The sequence below is a fragment of the Salvelinus alpinus genome, chromosome 15, assembly GCF_045679555.1.
Source record: "Salvelinus alpinus chromosome 15, SLU_Salpinus.1, whole genome shotgun sequence".
Taxonomy (NCBI): Eukaryota; Metazoa; Chordata; class Actinopteri; order Salmoniformes; family Salmonidae; genus Salvelinus; species Salvelinus alpinus.
In genome coordinates this window covers 14,980,870-14,990,045 of record NC_092100.1, presented here as the reverse complement: position 1 = coordinate 14,990,045, position 9,176 = coordinate 14,980,870, and positions in this window count along the sequence as shown.

Below are 9,176 nucleotides of genomic sequence, written 5' to 3'. Positions count from 1 at the left end.
GCATAATAAATTATCATATTTCCACGTAATTAGCTTGTTTTTCCACTTGAAATGAGTGAGCGGGTTGACGATGCATTCAGTGCCGTGGGGGCTGGCCTATCCTGTCTCCCTCTCTACGATGACCCCTAACCCCCCCCTTCTCACATGATCGCTCCTTCTCACCATTCTCCTTACAGCACACCCCTCATATCTACCCTTTATGATCATATCCTGTGCTATGCTCTCAGTCCTCTGTGTGAGATGATAGGGAGATGAGAGGGGGTTTTGGTAAGGCGAGAGGATTACATTTTACATTTTTTAAATCTTTGGTCTGCCGCCCTAGGATTTGTGAGGGGAGACGAGCAGATGACTGGTGGCACTGTGGCTCTCTGTCAGGGCCCTGAGGAGCCTCAGGGGCCCACACTGCCTCCACACTGGGCTCCTGGGTCTTGCATCACAGACCTGTTAATGTTATTATTATTTTTTCAAATGTTTTTTTAATCTGGTATTTTTTATGATTATACAAATAACACAGACTGAACAGGTAGAGGGCAAATCAAACCCCAACCCCCCCATGCTCTAACAAAACACACACGGGTCCCCTACCAAATCAAACCTACCCCAACATGCTCTAACAGAGCCCCAACCCAAAACCAGACTTAATTTTTATTTATCTAACCTTTGTTTAACTAGGCAAGTCAGTTAAGAACAAGTTCTTATTTACAATGACAGCCTACCGAGGAACAGTGGGTTAACTGCCTTGTTCAGGGGCAGAATGACAGATTTTTACCTTGTCAGCTCAGAGGATTTGATCCAGTAACCTTTCGGTTATTGGCCCAACACTCTAACCACTAGGCTACCTGTCGCCCCACTTAAAAGCATGATATACAATGAGTAATATAATCATATAGTAAAAATAATATTATAAAACAAAAAGTAAAAAAAAAAGTAAAATTAATGACACAAATTCTAATTTGTGTTGGTTTATGGAGTTGTGAAATTAGCTGGATCCATGTCTTCTACATAGGATAGGAAAGGTTGCCAGATAGTATAGAATGTCATTGCAGATCCCCTAAAGGAGTAGCGTATTTTCTCTAGCTTGAGATGCTGCATAACTTCCTTTATCCAATGGTTAAAAGTAGGAGGAGGGGCCTCCCGGGTGGCGCAGTGGTCTAGGGCACTGCATCGCAGCGCGAGCTGCGCCACCAGAGACTCTGGGTTCGCGCCCAGGCTCTGTCGCAGCCGGCCGCGAACGGGAGGTCCGTGGGGCGACGCACAATTGGCCTAGCGTCGTCCGGGTTAGGGAGGGTTTGGCCGGTAGGGATATCCTTGTCTCATCGCACACCAGCGACTCCTGTGGCGGGCCGGGCGCAGTGCTAACCAAGGGAGCCAGGTGCACAGTGTTTCCTCCGACACATTGGTGCGGCTGGCTTCCGGGTTGGAGGCGTGCTGTGTTAAGAAGCAGTGCGGCTTGGTTGAGTTGTGTTTCGGAGGATGCATGGCTTTCGACCTTCGTCTCTCCCGAGCCCGTACGGGAGTTGTAGCGATGAGACAAGATACTAACAATTGGATACCACGAAAATGGGGGTAAAAAATAAATAAAAATAAAAATAAAAAAAGTAGGAGGAAACCAATCCTTCCACTTAAATAGTAGAAGACGTCTAGCTAGAAGAGTAGTACATGCCATTATGTTGCCCATAGAACTGTTTAGAGGGGGCTCCTGTGGTGCCACTCCATAGAACTGTTTAGAGGGGCCTCCTGTGGTGCCACTCCATGGAACTGTTTAGAGGGGGCTCCTGTGGTGCCACTCCATAGAACTGTTTAGAGGGGCCTCCTGTGGTGCCACTCCATAGAACTGTTTAGAGGGGCCTCCTGTGGTGCCGCTCCATAGAACTGTTTAGAGGGGCCTCCTGTGGTGCCACTCCATAGAACTGTTTAGAGGGGCCTCCTGTGGTGCCGCTCCATAGAACTGTTTAGAGGGGCCTCCTGTGGTGCCGCTCCAATGAACTGTTTAGAGGGGCCTCCTGTGGTGCCACTCCATGGAACTGTTTAGAGGGGCCTCCTGTGGTGCCACTCCATGGAACTGTTTAGAGGGGCCTCCTGTGGTGCCACTCCATGGAACTGTTTAGAGGGGCCTCCTGTGGTGCCACTCCATGGAACTGTTTAGAGGGCCTCCTGTGGTGCCACTCCATAGAACTGTTTAGAGGGCCTCCTGTGGTGCCACTCCATAGAACTGTTTAGAGGGCCTCCTGTGGTGCCACTCCATAGAACTGTTTAGAGGGGCCTCCTGTGGTGCCACTCCATGGAACTGTTTAGAGGGGCCTCCTGTGGTGCCACTCCATAGAACTGTTTAGAGGGGCCTCCTGTGGTGCCACTCCATAGAACTGTTTAGAGGGGCCTCCTGTGGTGCCACTCCATGGAACTGTTTAGAGGGGCCTCCTGTGGTGCCACTCCATGGAACTGTTTAGAGGGGCCTCCTGTGGTGCCACTCCATAGAACTGTTTAGAGGGGCCTCCTGTGGTGCCACTCCATAGAACTGTTTAGAGGGCCTCCTGTGGTGCCACTCCATAGAACTGTTTAGAGGGGCCTCCTGTGGTGCCACTCCATGGAACTGTTTAGAGGGGCCTCCTGTGGTGCCACTCCATAGAACTGTTTAGAGGGGCCTCCTGTGGTGCCACTCCATAGAACTGTTTAGAGGGGCCTCCTGTGGTGCCACTCCATAGAACTGTTTAGAGGGGCCTCCTGTGGTGCCACTCCATGGAACTGTTTAGAGGGGCCTCCTGTGGTGCCACTCCATAGAACTGTTTAGAGGGGCCTCCTGTGGTGCCACTCCATAGAACTGTTTAGAGGGGCCTCCTGTGGTGCCACTCCATAGAACTGTTTAGAGGGGCCTCCTGTGGTGCCACTCCATAGAACTGTTTAGAGGGGCCTCCTGTGGTGCCACTCCATAGAACTGTTTAGAGGGGCCTCCTGTGGTGCCACTCCATGGAACTGTTTAGAGGGGCCTCCTGTGGTGCCACTCCATATAACTGTTTAGAGGGGCCTCCTGTGGTGCCACTCCATAGAACTGTTTAGAGGGGCCTCCTGTGGTGCCACTCCATAGAACTGTTTAGAGGGGCCTCCTGTGGTGCCACTCCATGGAACTGTTTAGAGGGGCCTCCTGTGGTGCCACTCCATAGAACTGTTTAGAGGGGTGGTGCCACTCTGAATGATACAATAAAGGCAGAAAGTTCTTTAGGTCTCTCCAGTATCTTTGAAAACATCTCAAAAATTGATATCCAGAAATCTGTCAATTTCTGGCATATCCAAAACATGTGCAATAAAGTAGCAGGAAGGAGCCTGCTTACATCAATCACAGGTGGGATCTATTTCTGGTCTGATCTTGGATAATCAATTTCTGGTCTAATCTTGGTATCAGGTATGAAGGGAAGACCCAGATGCAGACAATGTCGAATAACAATGGTTTAATAATCCAACAGGTTCAGGCAATAGACAGGTCAAGGCAGGCAGGGGTCAGTAAACCAGAGGTGGGGCAACGGTACCGAACGACAGGCAGGCTCAGGGTCAGGGTAGGCAGAGGTCAATAATCCAGAGGTGGAGCAAAGATACAGGTCGGCAGGCAGGCTCAGGGGCAGGCAGAGTGATCAGGCAAACGGGCTCAGAGTCAGGACAGGCAAGGGTCAAAACCAGGAGGGCGAGAAAAAGAGAGACTGGGAAAAGCAGGAGCTGAGACACAAAAACGCTGGTTGACTTGACAAACAAGACGAACTGCCAACAGACAAACAGAGAACACAGGTATAAATATACAGGGGATAATGGGGAAGATGGCGACACCTGGAGGGGGTGGAGACAATCACAAAGACAGGTGAAACAGATCAGGGTGTGACACTTGGATAATCTATTTCTGGTGTAATCTTGGATAATCTACTTCTGGTGTAATCTAGGAAAATCTACTTTTGGTGTAATCTTGGATAATTTTGCCTTTGAGACCTGTTTATGCTTTGAATCATAAACTATCAACACATTCTACAAAGAACGGTTTCAATATGTCTCCTTATTGCTGAGAGCCAGCACCATCTGGTACTGCATATGATGCAGTATTAACCTTAATTGCTCCTGTAAGTCGCTTTGGATAAGAGCGTCTGATAATTGAGGCCAAAGTTCTGGGGATTTATGGTGCTGGCGACTGGAGGGTGAACCTCTTGGTTCTTTCAAATTGTGTAATTTTTATTTTATTTTATTACATTTAAAAAATGCGTAAGATTGAGATGCTCCAATTAAACATGAGATTCGATCTAAATAGTGTTTCTTAAGAAAATAATATTGCATGACTAATACTATAACCAGTTCCTCACTATAGTACATGGTTTCAGCTGTTCATCTGTCATCAGGAGTACTGGTAAGATCAATCGTTAGATGCCATTACTGGCCAATGTTATTAGAAACCAATGCTTCACAGTAACACATTTACCCTCACAGTCAAGCCAAGCTCTTCAGCTTGTGACAAGACACATGACATCTCCTTGCAAAGCGGTTTTCATGGTGGGCCTATGCCTGTGCGTTGGGCCTTGGCCTAGTGTGACATGGCTGTTCAGCAGGCAGGCAGGCGGACTGACCAGCGGCTACGGCTAGTCTACGTCTCCTCCGGAGCTCAGTCAAGCAGCAGCAGCAGCAGTAGCAGCAGTAGCTTTGCATTAGGAGCACAGGCTGGAGTGGACTTGGCCACCGTCCTGGCTTTATGCTTCATCACATACTGTCCACAGGGTTCTAAGCTGCCATGACACAGTTTAGATTCTCTCTCTGATGTGGATTTCAAAGACTGTATTAATGGGCATAGCCCGACTGGCTGAGGGGACATTATACACGAGAATCGTGATAGAGGTCCACTACATAGCAGTCAATGTCAGACTGTTTAGGAATCAACAATGAATTAAGCATAGAATTAGGAATCGAAAATACAAAAATGGTAATTAACCTTCTTACGATGGGATAAAGATCCGCCATTTTGGTCAGGGAGTTGGTCAAGCATGGTTTGCCAGTGCTGTGATATAGAGTACCACAGTATGAGTCATAATACCCATACAACCTAGCGGTCAAACAAGGAAATGGTTCCAATTGTTTTTTCCACCAAAATGTTTTCCCATATGGGATTTTAGAAACACTTAAAATAATGGCTGTGTTTCGTGTAGGCCTACCCTGACATGACGTTTTGATAACCCGTGTAAATCTCTCTAGGACAATGTGACTTTTATCAATATATTCACCTGTATTTACAGGAAATGAAACGCTACAAAAATGAAACGCTAATTAGCTGCTAATGTGGCTATCATAAAGAACTACAAATGTCATGATGATCTGGACGAGACTGCCGAATCAAGGCAAAGGTAAGAATCTATGGATTAACTATCTAATGTTAGCTAAATTTAGACCAGTGCAATAAGTACTGATATTGTATCATATCACAGCACTCACAGATTTCCAAAAAACAACTTTCCAAGAAAAAGAAAACTGTTTACATATATTTCAGAGAATATTTATACAGAAAATGTGTATAAATCCCATATAAATTGTATATATAATTATTTTACAATATTTTACATTGACAATAATTCTATTACACAATTTCTGATACATCACATGCCTTACCAATATGGCTGCCATTTTCACCACATTCTGGAACTTTGAGGTTTTATGACATAGCCCTTCTAGTAATTTAATAGGATCTCCATGGGATTAAGAAAAAACTGAATATGAAATGCCTGAACACGTTTAGTGGAGAATAAAAAGGAAGTTTGAATGAGGTAGAAACATATTCTTCTATTTTCAGTATTTACATAATACTTGGACAGCAGCTCCACCTCAGCAGCAGCAGGCTGGGTCTGGTCTCAGCAGAGACCATCTTGGCTGGCCGGTTGGCCCAGACAGGGACAGCATGGCGGGGCTCCAGTGCTCTGGCCGGGGCCCAGTTGGTGTTTAATCACAGTGAGCGGTCAGCCTGCCGCGGCCCTTCCTCGCTTTTCACAGCCAGCTAACATCACACATACAGGGGGATAGTCCAGGGAGTGGTGCTGGCTGGCTCCTCCCTCCCTCCATCCATCTCTCTCCAGTGTGCCCCACACCCACTGTGCAGGTGTGTAACCATGAACCAGGGACAGTGGCTGCTGGTGGCCCTAAATTGTGGCGAGGGGAGGAGGGTCAGGATAGGGGAAGGGGCTGGGGATGAGGGGAGGGTGATGGTGGGTCAGGGAGACCTGCCAAGACCATGAGCACAGATTGTGTGGGACAGCCAAGGCTGGGGCCTGCCAAACACTGGGTGAACAAGTCTCTCTCCAGACACGCCGAATCTCTGTCACCAATGTGCCACTGTTGTTTGTGTTAGTATGTGTGTTGTATAATGCTGATGTGTTGTAGGTTGTACAAATAGAAATGGTGACAGAACCTTGAGAAGTGCCTCAGCAAGCACATGACAGCTTGGCTGGGAAAGTAGCTATAGCATAACCATCTTGACCGACGGAAATGTGATCACTTTAAGTACTAATAGTGGAGGTTAAACTATTGGACAAATTAAACAAACAACAATAAATGTCTATATGTATTACCATGTATTGGGATGAAAGTACTGCTGTAGCACAGGAATACACATGGGGCACCAACGGGATGCAATAAAAGCATACGGAACAAGTATACAGCCTGTAAAAAAGAACACCTTACATCAAAGTATACTTCATAAAGTTTGTGAAGGACATAATGGATTTATTCCATAGTTTATATATATTTTTATCTAATACTTTTTTTGTAATTTAGTAGACACTCTTATTCAGAACAACTTACAGTAGTGAGTGCATACATTTTCATACTATTAAATAATAGGTTTTATAGATTTAGATTAATTCAAACAAGGCAAGAACAAGTCATGTCAAAAAGTTACCGTACATTTAGCTAAGTATTATCTGTCACGTTCCTGACCTTATTTCCCTTGTTTTGTATTTATTTAGTATGGTCAGGGCCTGAGTTTGGGTGGGCAGTCTATGTTATTTGTTTTTATGTTTAGGTTTGTTCGTTTGGCCTAATATGGTTCTCAATCAGAGACAGGTGTTTGTCATTGTCTCTGATTGGGAGCCATATTAAGGTAGGCTGTTTTCACTGGTTGTTTGTGGGTGAATGTTGCTGTGTCTGTGTTTGTTCGCCACACGGTACTGTTTTGTTCCTGTTCATGTTTTATATGTTCTCAAGTTCAGGTCTGTTCACGTCGTTTATTGTTTTGTAGTTTGTTCAAGTGTTTTTCGTCTTCGTTTAATAAACGATAGTATGTATTCAAACCACGCTGCGCTTTGGTCCGATCCTTGCTCCTCCTCAGACGAGGAGGAAGACGAACGTTACATTATCAATCAATATTTACAGCAACAAAGAATATAAGAACACAATGTACATATATTTGAATTCAAACAGAATCAAATTCATGTAGTTCCAAACTAGCACTTTGGGTATTTCTTTAGATTGCGATCTCAAAATGTTACAGAGACAACTGAACCAAACATAAAGACATGAGTCTATCACCAATGTGAGCGGAACAAAGGTCATGTACCTGTGCATGATATTACAGAAACCATATTAAAGCAGTTTATTACACTTATGAGCTATGCATATTGTACAGTTGTGTCTATTATTTTTCATTGTATTACGATGCTGTTCCAGAGGAAACAGAGCAGGAGGTCAACATAAAACATCAGTTTGGTCAGATTCTGAAATGGTGATGCTACTGTTCATAGCACAAGGTGATGTGGCAAGCAGCCATTGTGATGAAGAACCCTGGTGTCATGACATCGTGATAGGGTCACTTTTAGATTTTGGTTAGTCTTTTTGCAAGTCAGAAGTGTCCTTATACTGTAGTATCTCCCAACACAGTCCACAGCTATGCCATGCTCTCGATGCTCTGGGGACAGGTGGGAACCCAAGAGCAAGGGATTCTGGGTAGGCAAAAAGAGGAACCTGGTCGGGAGATGGTATTGCCATGGGGAGATTGCTCAAAGGAGGGACAGCCACACGTCAGTCCACCTACCTCTCACAAGCTTCAAATCAAATGGGTGGTGAAAAACGAACAACCAAAGAGCACTTTAAGTTCGCTAAACTGAAAGAGGGGATGAACAAAAAAAGGATAATAATTAAAGAAAATTAAAAAACAATGTGTACATATGCAAATGAGTTTGGAAATGTCAAATGTGCATACATTTTCGTTGACCCCGTTGCATTCCTCCCAGCGAAGCCTGGCTGCACCGATGACAGCTCAGCCATTGTCCAGACACCCTGCTTTACATATCACAGTGGCCTCCCATCACCGCGGGTTACCCACGCCGCCCATCAGCGCCTGTCGTCACGGAAACAGAGCCTGATGCAGAGTGACAGCCACGCAAATGACTGACTGACTGACTGGTCACGAAGGGAGAGAGGAAGAGAGGGACATAAGGATAGGAAGAGGAGAGACAGAGGAAAGGGGATATGCTCAGGGCTTAGCTAAACTAGACAATATACAAACATTTGATTTATGCTAATGTATTCATTCATTTAATCATTTAGTTGCTGACTGTTAATCAAATACTGTATGAGTGTGACCTGGAGCTGTGGTTGTTTGTCGGTTTCTTTGTCATGTGTACATCTAGTCTGACTTCTGATGAGAGGTTGATGTCAGTGAGGGGGAAGAAAATGACAAGATATTGTCAAATCAAATATTTTAGATATTGAGAGTGACAGTGTAGGCTACTTCTGTAGAGTAAACAGAGGATGTATCAAGGCTACCATGTGGAGTGCAACTGAAAGGCTTGAAACCAAAATAATGACTGATAACAGGTCATATAAATGTTTTAATGACTGGATTTTAAAAAATCAATATTTTAATTCACATATAAGCATAAAGTATATTATTAAGTAGCCTATGTATGTATTGAAACCATGCAGGGTGGGGAAAATGTGCTATTTTAGCAAATGATTAATCCATACGCATTAAAAAGAGTTACAAGATTTTCTTTGATTGATAAAGCCTTTGAATTTGTTCAGGTACTGATGAAATGCTGTCTGTTTTCAAGACCAGCAGTGAACTGTTGGTTTCCCCCTGCTGGTGAGAATATAGAAAGCAAGCACATTTCTCCAGCTTCAACAAAATAGCATTTGTAGATTTCTTTCTGTGGAGAATTCTGCAGTAA